General features: G+C 42.1%; 1 protein-coding gene across 1 annotated transcript in view; it reads right to left on the bottom strand.

Annotated features, from left to right (window-relative positions):
• The window catches only part of LOC147009591 (uncharacterized), a 218,144-nt gene that overhangs the window by 140,027 nt on the left and 62,130 nt on the right, over nucleotides 1-15,987 (bottom strand). The window lies entirely within an intron of this gene.

Genomic DNA, 15,987 nt, shown 5'->3' on the forward strand with positions numbered 1-15,987 from the left:
ATTCTGAAATAATCAGAATCACTAAAATTTAACACAGGTGGAGGCCAATTAGCTTTGTGTGTGATTTTGAAGGTGATTTATCACACCTCAGCTAATTTACAATTTGGGGGGGGGGGGGAGTGGACACTTATCCAACTAAGATATTCTAGTTTGGTATTTTAATGATTTTTTCTGAAATTTGTATAATTTGTTGTTCACTTGGAAGTTGTGGGTTACGATGTGTAAATAAGGTGAAAAAAGTCTCATTTAATGCAACTCAATTCCAGGCTATATAGCAACAAAAGGTGAAAAATTTGAAAGGGGGGGGGGGTGTAGACTTTATATCGAAACTGGATGGGATATTACAATATCATACTGATAAAAAGCTACAATATTTACGATGAAAGTTGTCGGAATACCTCAGCTGCAACATCTGGCTCTGAATTGGAACACCAATGGAATCAGATCAAAAATAAAACTACCATGTTATGCAGTTCCATTAAGGAGGGGGTGCAGCACCATGGAGCATGTTCCTTTACGATGAGACAACAAAAGAGAGAGCGCAATGGTCGCCTGGCATACAATGATGCACAACCGTGAGGTCATGGTCGAGGAATACGTGGGGGGTATGAAATCGATTTTATGGCTGGAATGTTTTAACCTCCACAATGAGATATGATTGTCCTTTGTAAACTTCTTGTGCATGTTAAATGTTATAACGGGCCATCTGCATGCTCCATGTGAAGAGTGGGGGTGGAAGGGGGGCAGTGGGTCAAAAAGACAACTGTGCTTCAAAATCTTGTTGAATGTTCACCAAAGGCACAATTATGAGCACTATCATGGAGTTTACAGACGAGGATTGAAATGAAGACTCAGCCAGGAAGGCCACAATGCTGCAGTGAAAATACGTTATCAAACGGAAATGGGGGTGGGGAGGGGGGAAGAGGGGGGATGAGATTTCAAAAATACATGCGGTATGTTCATAAAGCCCTTGTGCAACTTTAAACTTGAACAACTTTGGATGTACCGATGATAGAAGCAAACTGTAAATGGCATATGAAATCACAATTAAATTGTTTTGACACAATACAGTTTCAATTTCTGTGCTGCAACATAACCGCATAATACATCGTTCAGTCTGATTTGAAACATTCTCCACTTACTGCTGAGTGATTTCATCAAATGTATTTGTGATCCTGGCCCTAAGTTCATCCAAAGATTGTGGTTTTGTGGAGTACACAGTTTTATATAGCCACGTAAACTGTCGTCCAATGGGGACAGGTCAGGGGAACGAGGTGACCAAGCAATTGGTCCACATCTACCGATCCACTTGTCTGGGAAGACATCATTCAAGATGTCCTGGGGTGGTGTCCTAATCCTGTTAGCATTTTGAAGAAATTTTTTTGTGGGGGCCTAAAACACTTCCCTATACCAACTCATGAATAGGGTCGGGGATCATTTAATACTACCTTTCACATCGCTACAAAGGCTTAGGCACCATAGAGCAATGAAAAAAACATCCCAAAACAAACTTTTTTGGGGGGGGGGTTACATGGTGGTGAGGGATTGTTAATAACATGGTGGTGAGGTGTTTTAAATTATGTGGTGGTTACGTAGCGGTGAAGTGTTTTTAATACCGTGGAGGTGAGGTGTTTTTACTAATGTGGTGGTGAGATGTTTTTAATAAAATGGTGGTGAGGTGTTTTTACTAATGTGGTGGTGAGATATTTTTAATAAAATGGTGGTGAGGTGTTTTTACTAATGTGGTGGTGAGATGTTTTTAATAATGTGGCAATGAGGGCAAGTATTTAATTACATGTATTTTGGTTAAAACAAGTCTGTGCCTCTTTAGTGACTTGTGGTGAGATGAGCGTACTCAGCTGATACACTGCAGCATATATGCCCCACATCTTGTAGCATCACTTTCAGAAAAAGATCTAATGAAAAAGACAACTCAGAACTTGTTTAAAATCGAACAAAACTCTTACGTCCAACAAATAAAGCCAAAAGGATGGTTAACAAGAGCAATTTGCATTCCATCCATCGTGCACGATTAAAGAAAACTCCAAAAACTTTATGAGCTCAGAAGGCAAAAGGTTTTTGAGATGCAAAATAAAGTGCAGGCAGCCTGGTACCCCATGTGTGGTGATGGAACCAGTGGATGATATTTGGTACTTATCATGTATCCTCAAAATAAAGACTAATTACTGCATCACAGTCCCAACAAGGAAACCACACATAACAATACACGTGCGCACATGCGCGCGCGCACACACACACACACACACACACACACACACACACACACACACACACACACACACACACACACACACACACACACACACACACACACACACACACACACACACACACACACACACACACACACACACACACACACACACACACACACACACACACACACACACACTGTGCCGAGTAGCCAAGGAGACTGCTTAGGCAGCACCAACACCTTGCACAGAATATGGTACCAATGGATGGATGGATATATATATATATATATATATATATATATATATATATATATATATATATATATATATATATATATATATATATATATATATACATACACACATGACATGGCCAAAAGTATGTGGACACCTGCTCATCCAACATCTCATTCCAAAATCATGGGCATTAATATGGAGTTCGTCCCCCCTTTGCTGCTGTCACAGCCTCCACTCTTCTGAGAAGGCTTTTCACGAGATGTTGGAACATTGCTGCGGGGATATGCTTCCATTCAGTCACAAGAGTGTGAGTGAGGTCGAGCACTGATGTTGGGCGATTAGGTCTGGCTCACAGTCGGTGTTCCGATTCATCCCGAAGGTGTTTGATGGGGTTGAGGTCAGGGCTCTGTGCAGGCCAGTCAAGTTCTTCCACACTGATCTCAACAAACCATTTCTATATGAACCTCACTTTGTGCACGGGAGCATTGTCAGCTAAAACAGGAAAGGGCCTTCCCCAAACTGTTGCCACAATGTTGGAAGCACAGAATCATCTAAATGTCATTGAATGCCGTAGTGTTAAGATTTTCCTTCACTAGAACTAAGGAGCCTAGCGCGAACCATGAAAAACAACCCCAGACCATTATTCCTCCTCCACTAAGCTTTACAGTTGGTACTACGCGTTCGGGCAGGTAGTGTTCTCCTGGCATCTGCCGAACCCAGATTCGTCCGTCGGACTGACAGATGGTGAAGCGTGATTCATCACTCCAGAGAACGCGTTTTCACTGCTCCAGAGTCCAATGGCGGTGAACTTTACACCACTCCAGCCGACGCTTGGCATGGCACATGGTGATCTTATGCTAGGGTGCGGCTGCTCAGCCATGGAAACCCATTTCATGAAGCTCTCGACGAACAGTGTTTGTGCTGATGTTGCTAACAGAGTCCGTTTGGATCTCGGTAGTGAGTGTTGCAACCGACGACACACAATTTTTCTGTGCTACGCGCTTCAGCACTCGGCGCTCCCCTTCTGTGAGCTTGTGTGGTCTACCACTTCATGGCTGAGCTGTTGTTGCTCCTCAATGTTTCCACTTCAAAATAACAGCACTTACAGTTGGCCGGGGCAGCTCCAGCAGGGCAGAAATTTGAGGAATTGACTTGTTGGAAAGGTAGAATCCTATGACGGTGCCACATTGAGTTACTGAGCTATTCAGTATGGCCCATTCCACTGCTAATGTTTGTCTATGGAGAGTGCATGGCTGTGTGCTTGATTTTATACACCTGTCAGCAATGAGTGTGGCCAAAATAACCAAATCCACTAATTAGAAGGAGTGTCCTTGTACTTTTGGTCATGTAGTGTATATGTTTCACCAATAATATTAATTAAAGAATTTACCTCACTAAAATAATTAATTAATTGTTATTGTATCAAATGCAATGCAATCGGAACTTGTTTGCATGAAAACCAACCAAACTTAAATGATAGGTGACAATGGAGTCTAAAGACATTCTCACGAGACCCGATCAAACAATCAGCCAAATATCCTCTGTTTAACATGATGGAAAAAAACCTCTCAGATAGAGTCAGGTACGATATGATTCAGGAATGATAGATTCAGTGGTAGATATGTGGTTGCCAGTGTGTACGATGGAATCATTGGAGGATATGTGGTACCTAGTGTGTAGTGGAGTATATGTGGTACCCATGGATATATCAGTGGACTATATCAGTGGAAGTGGAAGATATGTGGAACCTTGTGTGTAGTGATGGAAACAGTGAAGGAGATATGGTATCCAGGGTGTACGATGGAATCAGTGGAGGATATGTGGTACCTGCTGGCGTTTACGATGGAATCAGTGGAAGATAAGCAGTACCCATGGATACTATATCAGTGGAAGTGGAAGATACGTGGAACCTTATGTGTGGTGGAGGATATGTGGCACTCGGCATGTACGATAGGATCAATGAATATGTGTTACCCAATGGGTGGAATGGAATTAGTGGAGGATATGACAACAGTCGAGTGCAATCAGCGCAGGATTTCCTGTTGCATTGGCATGCTTTGCACCTTGGGTTCGGTCCATCGGAGTGACCTTTAGCCGGAGTACCTGTCTTCCAGCACCGGCCATTTGTGGAGGTTAAATAACCCACAGTATTTTTGGTGAAGAATAGGTGAGTTACCACCGCAACCTGAACAAATGACAAATTGCTAACCCTCTCAACAACCCAGACTAAGCAAGCATGTCACAAAAGCCAATATCTTCCAACAGGAGCAAAGGGAGGCCTCAGTCCTGCAGTGTACTGAAAACAGACTGGTGATTATTATGCAGACTAAAATGGGGATACCCTTTTAATAGTGGAAAAGGCTCATGAATATCATGAAAGTTTTAAAGTGTATTCACAAAAATAATTTTGTTTTTCGTTTTTTTTTTTACAGATATTGTAGCACAAGAAGGAAAGAGTTCACTCTAATAGCTGGAAGGCAGGCATTGAGAGTAATGTGCGTACAGTTCACTTGATGCAAGACTTCCGACAGCTGAAAGTTCCGTGGGTTTTAAGTTCCCTCCAAGAGATGTGCACAAAGCAGGAAACCTAATTGATTAAACAGCATGGGAAAGGCTCTAATTTGCAGCCATAACCCCAAACTGAAGTTTTATATCCCAGAGCTCAGCTTACTAAAGCCACTAATAATTTACAAGATGTAAGGAAATTATTGCAGCAATCGTTTTTAAATTAAAAAGAGAGTGGATCATTTGTTACTCATGGATGATGAAAAAGGCACCACCAACGATAGCAACAGCAAAAGGATAAGGTGCAGGGCTGACATTTCACCCACCGAGTGGTCTTCATACAGGACTACGCAGGGAACCTACAGTGCCAGATGTTTAGTACTGCCGGAGGAGGGGGTTGTGGGTGGAGGACGGTAGGTTCAGGCAGCAGTGGCGATTTCTTTACACGATTTGGGGGGATGGCCAGGCCATTGTGGAGAGTTGGCACACAAGATCTGAGAGCCGATGCCATGGAAATCAAGAAAAAACACAGTGCAAGGGGTGTATGTATGTACCGATGCTATTGTCACTGCTGTTATGGACAATATACACAAAAATGCACATGACATACAATGTAAATGTAATGTTCACCTTCCCTACTTGATCGACTTGATCTACTTGATCTACTTGATCTATCTAGTCTGTATGTATATGGCATGTTGCCACTGTATTTAACCACAGTTGTGCCATGGTGTTTTGGAGCTAAGTTTTCAGCCAACAAAGACAACTGAAAGAGCACTGCTTGGCACGATAGCCATGAAGTAACAGAGCAAACCATCTGTAGCTGGTGAAGTTTCTCCACCTGGTAGTAAAGACTCCTTGTATCAGGTGACATGGCAGTAAGTGCTCCCCTCGCATTGAAAACAGTTTTAGGGTGGAAATTCTGATGGAACATTTTCAACTGGATCGGAAGAGCTTCATAGTCGAGTTCAGGATACATGTCGATGCGATATTTGTCCATTTTCGAAGTTAACAGCGTTGTTTCCAAACACTGATAGACCACCAACCCAGTAGTTGATGCTGTGTTCAGTAGCTCATCTAGCTGCTGAATCACAGTGTCTGCAATTGCAAAGAACACTTGTCCGTCATGCTCCACTCAAGGGCGGATCCGGGAGTGGGGTGCAACCGGCGTGTTCCTTGCCTGAACCCCACCCCTCCTGACAAAAGGGATTGTTTTTATACCTCCGTTGACGAAGTCGCCAGAGGCATTATGTCTTCGGGTTGTCCGTCCATCCGTACATACGTTTGGCCGTGCTAGTTTTTTCTGTTTTCTCTACAACTGCTTATCCGATTGACACAAAATTTTCACCATAATGATAATTATGACATTATTGGTCACTTGGTGTGGCAGACGTTGGAAAAAAGGAAAAAATTTGGACCTCTGTATCTCCGAAACCGCTCCATGGAAAAAATTGAAACTTGGCACATGTCAAGTTCTCCCCATGGGGAATAAGTGTGATTCTTTTGATGATGAAACAGGTGCCTTCATTATAACATCATAATTGCTTACGTAAAACTCTACATCCAATCAGCATGAAATTTTTTGTGGGTCATCTCGGGATAAATTGGTCCACAGAAAAGAAAAAAAAAGTTGACGTCATCGGTCATGTGGTTCAGCAGCCATATTGTTTTTTTTTTCTTTTTTAAAAACATTTAAAAATCTGCTTCTCTGAAACAGCTGAACAGATTGATGCAAAGCTTTCCAGGTATGACCACCTATCCATGAGGAACAAAACGTTCACACCTATGACATTAGGTCACATGGTTTGGCAGCCATATTGGATTTACCCTAAAACCTATAAAAAATCTTCTTCTCCAGAATGGTTGGAAACATTTAGGGGAAACTTTAAAAAAAATCTCCAAACCTTGGGGATACCAGGGGTGTTCACCCCATGTTATTGGTCACACAGTCTGACAGCCATGTTGGATTGAGCGAAAATCTTTTTAAAAAATTATTTCTCTTGAACCGCTACATCGATTGATGTGAAACTTCCCAATTATGATCTTATAGTGATGGGAAATGCAGGTTTTACATTTCAACTTGATTGGACGCATGGTCTGGCAGCCAGAATGATTTGATTTTTTTTATCTGGGTTCTTTATGATGTGTTATTTTTTTTTTAAAGGCTCCTTTGGCTGCGCCTGGATGGGGTTGAGGGTAGAGGAGTCGCAGCTGAAACCCAGATCTGGTTCTTCCTGATGACTTCATCTTTGCCTTTTGCTTGTTTGGGATCTTTGTGATGACTCAAAATGCAGGAATATACCTATTTGGTCTTCCATTTGATTTGAATTGAATTTATTTTAATCCCATTCTAAATTCAATTGGATAATAATAAACATCATGGGTCAGGGTCAGGTGTCCATTCAAAGTGGGGTTGCATAAAAGTGGGAAGTCTTGGCACACGCTCATCACTGCGAGCAGTAATAAAATGGCAGTTTTAGTTACCTCCACCACCGAAGGTGAAGGAGGTTATGTTTTAACCCCTCTCTGTCTGTTTGGTACTTGCAGAATGGAAGATTTTTTCAAGTATATTGGTTTGTCGATTTCGTTATTCTGTCTGTCTGTCTGTCTGTCTATCGCCGACAGGTCACAATTCGAAATCGATCATCATTAAACTTTACCAAGTTGTAGAGGTAGTCTCAACTGAGAAGCCTATTGATTTTGAGGCCAAAGGTCATTTTGACGTCGAATTTCTAAAATCGGCATTTTTCATCCGATTGGCTTGAAATTTGAACAAGATTTGCACATTGCATCACTGAATTGGGAAAACAACTTTTTTTGAGGTTAAATGGTCAAAGGTCAACTCAAGGTCAAACTTCCAAAATTATCAATTTTTATCTAAGAAATAGTCATTTTTTCATCTGATTGATTTGAAAATTGAAGTACATTACTGAATTGGGAAAGCAACTATTTTTGAGGTCAAATGGTCGACTCAAGGCCAAACTTCAAAAATCATGAAATTTAATCTGAAAAATCATCAGTTATCATCTGATTAACCTGAAAATTAAGCAATTGCAAAGTGCATCACTGAATTTGGAAACGAACTATTTTTGAGGTCAAAAGGTCAAAGGCCAAGTCAAGGTCAAACTTCTAAAATCATCAATTTCAATTTGAAAAAAAAAAAATTAATTTTCATCTGATTGATCTGAGCTTTGATTAAGATTGTCAATTTTAATCTTAATGAAATGTTCCATTTGATGTATCCATGGCAACCTTTGGAGAGGGGGGGGGTGATTTTGCAACATTGTTTTCTTATTTGTCTGTCTGTCTGTGTGAAGGATATCTCAAAAGGTTGTGGACGGATCCACATGAAATTTGGTGTGCAGGTTAGGTGTATGACCACAGCAAATTGATTTGATTTTGGTGAAGACCCGAATCTGGATGTGGATACGATAATTATTTAATTTAAAAGTGATTCTTCACCATTGAGAGATGGGGCCAATCACAATATATTGCATGATATTTACCTCCACCATCGAAGGTGAAGGAGGTTATGTTTTCACCCCTCTCTGTCTGTCTGTTTGTTTGTTTGTCTGTCTGACTTTGTGCAGGATATCTCAAAAAGTTGTAGACAGATCCAGATGAAATTTGGTGTGCGGGTTGGGTGAGTGACAAGGACGAACTGGTTAGACTTTGGTGAAAGTCCGAATCCGGATGTGATTACTATAATTTTAAAGTGATTCTTCACCATTGAGAGATAGGGCTAAACCAACATATAGCACGATATCTCAAAAAGTTGTGGACGGATCAGGAGGAAACTTGGTGGATAGGTCGGGTGTGTGACCATGACGAGTTGATTAATTTTAGTGAAGCTCCGAATCCGGATCTGGATATGAGAATTATTTAATTTTAAAGTGATTCTTAACCATTGAGAGATAGGGCCAAAAACGGTATATAGCATGATATTTCAAAAATGTATTGGGTCTGATATGTTCTCGTGGATCAAACATTACGTGGCGGAGGTATGAACTCTACCGAGTGCCCTTTTAGTTCAAAAATGTATTGGGCATGATAGGTTCTCATGGTTCAGGCATTATGTGGCGAAGGTATGAGCTCTACCGAGTGCCCTTCTAGTTTTCATATGTATTAAGGTGATACATAACCGAAGATGTGGTCTCGGAATGTGTGATCACCTGGTATTCCTCAAACCACAGTTGTTGTTGACCGCAGCGTTCAACATGGAACTGATTTGTACCATTCATTTTGTTCACGTGGTGGATATACTTGATGATTAACGAATTACCGGAATCAGTTGTCATTGGAGATGTTTCTTTTCTCCTAACCATTCATGAACCAAGAAGTTGAAGGGTATCCCAAGTATCAGATAATCCAGTCACAATCATTCCGTTTGAATTTGACACTCAGTCTGTGTTTTCAAAACTCAAGAAAACGCTTTTTAACCGTGAGAAATTCTCCAGGGTATACAATAGGCATCAAATGTGTTGGAGAATAAATCTTTGTTATGAGTGATTCACATCGTTGAGACGATGAAGGCAAATGTTCAGCTGATAAAAAAAACCCGTAATTCTGATTGAAAGTCTCTTCCACATGAAACCTTGTTCAATACATCAGAGGAATTGAGTTGTTTTGATAATGACGTCATTTGTTTCATTCTATGCAATTTCTGCTTTTCATTCAATTGGATTTTTGTGATGAGACAATAACTCAAAGAAATGTTGTTTTGAGTAAAGGTTTGTTCAATAGAGTACTTCTTTTCAAATGTATGAAAGCATTCTTTGTCGATAAATGGAATAGACTTTGGAATTAATGACAAAAAGAAACACCCTCAAAAAATGCCCTCCTCACTCCACTTGGAGAAATTATGTTTTTGGAGCAATTATATTTTTTGCATCCCCACCATGCCCGACCCTAAAACCATAGATCCGTGCCTGGCCACACTGGATTATTACCATGGTAACTTGAAGGGGCATTGGTGTATTTCTTCAAGGGCCTTCAAAACATGCAGCAATTTTATGGGGTCCAGCTCATGAACTAAAATGCTATTGTTCACATTCACCTCCAACTTCATGGGGTCCACCTCATGAACTCCAATGTTGTGGTTCGCATTCACCTCCAACTTTATGGGGTCCACCTCATGAACTGCAACATTGTGGTTCATGTTCCCCTCCAACATTATGGGGTCCAGCTCCTGAACTCCAATGTTGTAGTTCACATTCACCTCCAACTTTATGGGATCCAGCTCATGAACTCCAACATTGTGGTTCACATTCACCTCCAACTTTATGCGGTTCAGCTCATGAACTCCAACGTTGTGGTTCACATTCACTTTCAACTTTATGCGGTTCAGCTCATGAACTCTAATGCTGTGGTTCACATTCACCTCCAACTTTATGCGGTCCAGCTCAAGAACTCCAACGTTCTTCTTCTTCTTCTTCCTCTTCTTCTTCTTCTTCTTCTTTCAGCTGCTCCCGTTAGGGGTCGCCACAGCGGATCATCCGTATGATCCGCATAGTGATTTGGCACATGTTTTACGCCGGATGCCTTTCCTGACGCAACCCTGGTCGCCTCTTACGACACAGGGATATGGTACACCTATTTTAACCGGGGTATACACCGGCCCAGTATACTGGTACTCATTTCGCCGACCTCGGAAGGATGACAGGCTGAGTCAACCTCCTGGTGTATTAATTCAGTGGCCCAACGGGGCTTGAACTCAGGACCTTTTGGATCCCAAGCCGCTGTCCTAACCACTGTACCAACACCAGGCTCCAAGAACTCCAACGTTGTGGTTCACATTCACTTCCAACTTTATGCGGTCCAGATCATGAACTCCAACGTTGTGGTTCACATTCACTTCCAACTTTATGGGATCCAGCTCATGAACTCGAATGCTGTGGTTCACATTCACTTCCAACTTTATGCGGCCCAGCTCATGAACTATAATGCTATGGTTCACATTCACTTCCAATTTTACGGGTTCCAGCTGATGAACTCCAATGTTGTGGTTCATGTTCATCTCGATAGCAACAATTGAAGAAAATTCCTGTTCAATTCACATTCTCATCATACGTGCATTCCTGACTGTTAACATCAGCGAGCATCCGTGAAATGGTTTGCTTTTCAGCTTACAAAGTTTGGCTGAACTCAAACAAACGTCTTGAGATGTCCACTGCTCCTCATGGTCTCAGACACATCACCCCCGGGTCTGGATTTCTCACAGAAGGATCACTTTTTTACTCTTTCAAACAATCAAAGGTTTCTCACCGTGTCTATCACCTGTTTATTACCATCGTGGTAATTCGGGAAACGTCTTTGTGGTTTTCTCCTTTTAATTTAACACCAAAGGGAGAAAAATAATTGCTGGGAGGCATCCACTTTGTACTGACTCTTCTTTTTCTTCTGCTTCTTCTTCTTATGTACGCCAAACATGACGTAAACAGCTTTTCTTAAATGTCAAATTTATTAATCAGCATTCTCCATATTCTTGTAATGAAGGTTTATTGAAAATTTGATGACAAAAGCTCAAATGGTAAAGTAGAAAATATCTGAAAATGTAAAACGGAGAAAAATAAATAAATAAGCAGTGAATTTATTTTGAAAACCAACCCGGGTGTCTCGCTCTGTTTGGAGAACAATATGTGAAGGATGACATGGGAAATGCACTGGTTGACCATGGGGGAGATTAGAAATGCTTGGAGGAGTTACGATGAGCACCTGCTAAATGAGGGGTTCCCTTGGAACGGGGATATTCTGGAGGCAGTAAAGCCGGTGCAAGGTCCACCACCTGTGATGACCAATGAATGGGTGAAGAAAACCATTGATGAAATGTGGAATGGTAAAGCGGCGAGCAGCGTTGGCATTGTCGCAAAGATGCTGAAGGCATCTCGTGATGTTGGAATGAATTTAACCACTAAATAGATAAATGCAATTATAAGGGAGACATCTATCCCAGATGACTGGTTGAGGAGTGTAACGCTGAATATTTATAGGGGTCTGAAGTTGCTCGAGCATGGAATGAAAGTGTAGAGAGAGTCTTGGATAAATTGATAAGACAGAGTGTTAATATGCATGAAATGTAATTTGAAGGGGCAAGATGGAGGCAAATTTTATAGTTAGGCAATTACAGGAAAAATATCTGGGGGAAGAAGAGACAACTGTACTTTTATCTGTGGATTTGGAGAAGGCGTTCGATAGGGTGCCTCAGGGAAGTGGTGCAATGGTCCATGTGAAAGTTACCTGTGGAGGATTGGTTAGTTGGAGTAGTCATGGCAATGCATGATGGCCCAAAAACCTCTGTGAGGGTAAATGGAGTGCAGAGTGAGGATTTTGAAGTGAAAGTGCATGTTCATCAGGGTTCAGTCTTGAGCCCAATCTTGTTCATCATGGTTCTTGAGGCTATATCACAGGAATTTGGAGGAGGCTTACCTTGGGAACTCCTGCATGCTGATGACCTGGTGCTGATAGCCGACAGTGTGGAAGAAGTAATGGGTAAATATGCAGTATGGAAGGAGGGTATGGAGGCCAGAGGACTGAAAGTGATTATAAGGGAAAACAAAAGTACTGATTAGTGGTGCGGGAGAAGGAAGTGTGGAAAAAAGAGGGAGGTGGCCCTGCAGTGTCTGTAAAAAAATGTGTAGGGAGCAATTCAAGATTGTGTAAAGCCTGCAACTGCTGGGTGGACAAGAGTGGCATCAGGCAGGGGTAGACTGTCGGTGCCACCTGATTTAAAATGTGCTGTTTGCACAGGTAAACAAGTGACTCCAGTTCGAGTGGAAAGGTTCGTTTGTGGTGATACAGTATATCTCTGGAATGTGTCGATAAATTCTGTTACCTTGGTGATATGATTAGTTCAGGTGGTGGAGTAGAAGCAGCAGTGAATGCAAGAATTAGAAGTGGCTGGAGGAAGTTTTGGGAGTTGTTACACCTGTAGACATCAAAAGGGACCTCTCTCCAATTAAAGGGAAAACTTTATGCAGCTTGCTTTAGAAGCGTGATGTTGTATGGCAGTGAAACATGGGTGATCAAAATGGAGGATGAACGGAGGTGTGAATGAAATGAAATGAGAATGGTGAGGTGGATGCGTGATGTGACACTGATGGATAGGAAATCAAATGTGGAATTAAGAGATAGGTTATGTGTGGAGGTCGGTTGAGATGGTTTTGGACATGTGGAAAGGATGTGCTCGGGTAGCTGTGCAAGAAGGTGTATAAATATGAATACGAATTGAAGGAGAGTGAGAGGCCGTCCGAGGAAAACGTGGGATGTGTTGCTGAGAGACGATCTTTGAGTTAAAGGCCGAACAAGAGGGCTAGCAAGAGATCGTGCAGCTTGGAAAGCAGGCATTAGGTGAACCATGACTTACACATGCAAGCATAGAAACGGCCGGGTGATGATGATGATGATGATGATGATGATGATGATGATGATGATGATGATAGTACCTGGCTGCCTTTTCCTAAACTCGAAATTCCTTCCACACAAGGTGCCAATACCGATGCGAGTGTCATAATATTTGAGCTGCTTTTTCTAATCTAAAGCAACGGTGAAGTTGATTTGAATTTTTATTCAAATCATAAAATTATCTGTGTTTTTTGAATCATAAATGATCTGTGCTAATGCCCGGCTTGATTCCCGCAAACAAAATTCAAACAGCTTGCCTAGTTTCGGACGTAATGGTATAGGCGATTTCCATTAGCGGAGATATTTTGACGTCATAACCTTTTTTTTCTAGGAGGAATTTTCAAAATCGGAGATGGTTACTGTGTGCGCGTGGGCTTTCTGCATATACATGGCAAGTTTCAGGAAGTTTCGATGAAAACTGGAGGCTGTGAAACAAAAAAAGTCCACAAGAAGAAGATGAAGAACAACAACGTGAGTAAGACTTAGAGATCCTCCACGAGGATCTAAAAACAGTCCCAAGTAGAACGAATGGAACTAAAGTGGATGGAGGTGATGTTTTCACCCCTGTCGGTTTGTCTGTCTGTGAGCAGGATGTCTCAAAAAGTTGTGGACGTATTTGGATGAAACTTGGGGGGACAGGTTAGGTGTGTGACAAGGACAAATTGTTTCGAATTTAGTGAAGATCTGAATCCGGATGGAGAATTTTTGAAGTGTTTCTTCACCGTTGAGTGATATGGCCAAAAACGATATATCGCACGATATCTCCAAAAGTTGTGGACGGATTCGAACGAAACTTTGGGGACAGGTTGGGTGTGTGACCACGACGAATTGCTTCGATTTTAGTGAAGATCTGAATGTGGATACGAGAATTTTTTAAAAATTGATTCTTCACCATGGAGAGATGGGGGCCCAAAACGATATATAGCACGATATCTCAAAAAGTTTATGACAAAAAGTTTACGGATTATGAAAAAACTTGGTGGACGAGTTTGGTCGGTGACAAGGACAAGCCAATTTGATCCTGGCTCAGGTCTGGATCCAGATCAGGCCTCTCGGTGGGATACAAAACGTACACTGTTCAACCTGGTGCAAGTATGCACACCACCAACTGCTGTTCTACTACATATGGTATGTATGTGCTGTGGACCACATCTAATGGTTAAAGTAAGTTGCTGCATATTATTTTTTTTCTTTGAGAAAAGGCAGTCCACATAATGCCAGAAAATTATCTTCACAATCCAAACCCAAAGTGTTTGACAATAATTGCCTTGCCATCAGCACATTCACAAACGCACGAAACACAAGGAAAATACACGGTTGGTTTGCAAGGGAAGCGAAGGCACCGCGAAGTAGGCCGAGGCTCATGATTGATAAAGTACCGAAAGTTTTGTCCCTTTGGTTTTATGGAATTAGAGCTCATGTTTGCTCGTGTTCCATCTGAAGACTACGATAGCGAGTCAAAGGCCCAAGGCTGTCCACCGTTCCTTCTCCAATAGGCTCCATTTATCCGGAGCTGTCGCCAATCTTGTTGCTGCGTTCTCAGGGGCCATTGAAAGCCGGATAAGCAGCTTCGTGGCCGAGCAATATCAATCGGTGTTCCCTGGGTCCCTACAGACGTTACATTTACTCCGGGATGCAGAAGGGGATCGGCGCAGCTGGAAGAAGCATCCGGAAGGATCTGTGTGAAAGAACGCGGAGAAAACACATCTTTCTCCTCAAAATCCAAAATTCCCAGCTGCTGTTTTGCACAACTTGTTTCCATGCTGTCTTCACAAGGACAAAGTATTATTTGAGAAATTTCGCAGGGGTGCAGCATTACAAGAGGGCTCGCGATGATTCTGATGCCAACATGGGCAAGAAAACATTCACGTGACTGTTTGTTTGGGATTGCCTGGAACAATAGAAGCACTATTCGTCAAGTCACAGCAGATTGTTGCGGAACACAAATACAATGACACAACATGTGCTGTTTTCCCCATGAATGCAAAGGTAGTATGCGGTGTACTCACGTGGTGCTGGGCAAGTATGTCCTAACCTTGTTTCAACTATAGACATCGAATCTCAGGACGCTTGGCATTGGCTTAAAGGTTAAGGTGGCCGGCTTAAGATCTTAGGGTCTTGAGTTTGAGCCCCTGTCATGCCGGTGAAATAATACCAGGTGGGTTGACTCAGCCTGTCATCAAAAATCAGAGGCAAGGCATGAAGGTTTACATACAGGGAATAGGACAACACTGAACAAGCGGACATGACACACTCTTGAAGTGAGAAGAGAAGGAAAAGATATGGTTAGTGGGAGTAAAAAAAAAAAGGTAGTTGGTAGGTAAGTATGAGTTAAGTACTAATATATAAGTCGGGAAGGGGAATGACAGAAGAGCTCAGAGGTTGCACACTACACTTTGAGCTGTCTAGTCCGAGTTCCACACCTAACCAGACTATAAAAGGTGATCCTGCGGTTGGTTATCCAGGCTGGGTGTTGGATCGCTGAGTGTGCCATCCTTTTGGAGGAGACATTGAGCCAGCTGTCGTGTCTGCTCGTACACTCCACGATAGCAAGCGGTGTGACGTGGTGTTAAGGAACTTCCAAGGATACCAGATCACTTGCTACCTGCGGTCCAGGCAGGAATTTGGA

This window comes from Eptatretus burgeri, chromosome 17 (genome assembly GCF_056783735.1).
Source record: "Eptatretus burgeri isolate ZD-2024b chromosome 17, Ebu_testis_v1, whole genome shotgun sequence".
NCBI classification, from domain to species: domain Eukaryota; kingdom Metazoa; phylum Chordata; class Myxini; order Myxiniformes; family Myxinidae; genus Eptatretus; species Eptatretus burgeri.